Here is a 1130-nt window from a genome sequence, read left to right on the forward strand (position 1 = left end):
AACCTGCAGGGGTTTAAACCTCAGCCCATACATATGAATTAGTAATACAAAAAAGAAATACAGGAAGGTGGAGCTGTGTAGGGCAGTTGTTTGGTTCTGGGTAACACAGAGGGAAGGCTTGTCCCTGGAAGTCCTGGACAGCCTGGAAGTATGCATAGCAGCATTAAACAACAGACCTGCCAGCTCACCTGTGTGCAAGATGCTAATAGGCACCAGGTCATCACATCCCTTCAGTCAGCCTTCGAGGGCCGCACAGAACCGGGCTCTTTCAGGTATCAGACTTCGCTTCCAGATGACAAACACTCGCCGAAGCGGCTCTTTGCTTCTTTTGAAGCGGGGACTTTTTTTCTTTTTCTGTTTCCTCACTCACAGGCTGATTCCGAGGCCACGCCGTCCATTTTAATTCGGGGAATGCCAGCTTTGTTGGATGTCTGCGGTGTGAACCTAAAATAGAAAAACAGCAGATGGCTCTACATGACTAAATACATTATTACAAACACCAGTTAAGGCCGTCACGACGCGTCTAAGTCAAGTATTTGAGGTGAGAGAACCTGGCTATTCTGTACATTTGCCACTTTGTAAAATGGCCGCTGGTTCTTTCTCGTCGCCATTAGCTGTCACATACGACTTCCGGGGAGGGCTGGGAGCCCTACCGGGATGTGATGTCATGGAGTGAGTGGCCAATCGGTGAGGAGCGGACTAAAAGTTGAACTGGTACTAATACGGCGGGTGGGTCGCGGCCGGCGGGAATGGTGAGAGGAGTTTTGTATAGTTTCTGTATGATGAATGCAATGTTATCGTTATGCGGTGCATATAGGAGGGAGGGTAGCATGTGTTCAGTATAGGTCACGTGAGCTTTCATAGTGTTTGTATATAAAGCCCAGGGCACATAAATAAATGTATTTACAGCATTATAAGTCTATGGTACAGTATTATATACAGTGCAGGGTGCAAATATGAGAGGTGCAGTATATACAGGTTGCTGCACGGTTTATACACAGATACAACATTTTATAAAGCACATATGTGAACTTATATACAGAACTTGGGATGTATAGAAAACGTGTGATGTTATACACAGAGCGGGGGCATAAAGGAGACATTTTATACAGAGCGGGGGATGTATAGGA

At 45.9% G+C, this 1130-nt stretch overlaps 2 protein-coding genes across 6 annotated transcripts in view; one reads left to right on the plus strand and one right to left on the minus strand.

The window, feature by feature from the left end:
- The window catches only part of LOC140341960 (uncharacterized), a 12977-nt gene extending 12349 nt beyond the window's left edge, over positions 1-628 (minus strand). For 2 of the 3 annotated variants that reach the window (XM_072427925.1, XM_072427924.1), the window contains exon 1: positions 189-628. The gene's annotated coding sequence lies outside the window, so the exon portion shown is untranslated. The remainder of the gene's footprint in view (positions 1-188) is intronic. The other variant, XM_072427923.1, reaches the window with a different exon arrangement.
- Positions 629-661: 33 nt separating this feature from the next.
- The window catches only part of MIS18BP1 (MIS18 binding protein 1), a 23862-nt gene continuing 23393 nt past the window's right edge, over positions 662-1130 (plus strand). For all 3 annotated transcript variants that reach the window (XM_072427778.1, XM_072427779.1, XM_072427780.1), the window contains exon 1: positions 662-752. The gene's annotated coding sequence lies outside the window, so the exon portion shown is untranslated. The remainder of the gene's footprint in view (positions 753-1130) is intronic.

The sequence above is a fragment of the Pyxicephalus adspersus genome, chromosome 12, assembly GCF_032062135.1.
Source record: "Pyxicephalus adspersus chromosome 12, UCB_Pads_2.0, whole genome shotgun sequence".
NCBI lineage: Eukaryota > Metazoa > Chordata > Amphibia > Anura > Pyxicephalidae > Pyxicephalus > Pyxicephalus adspersus.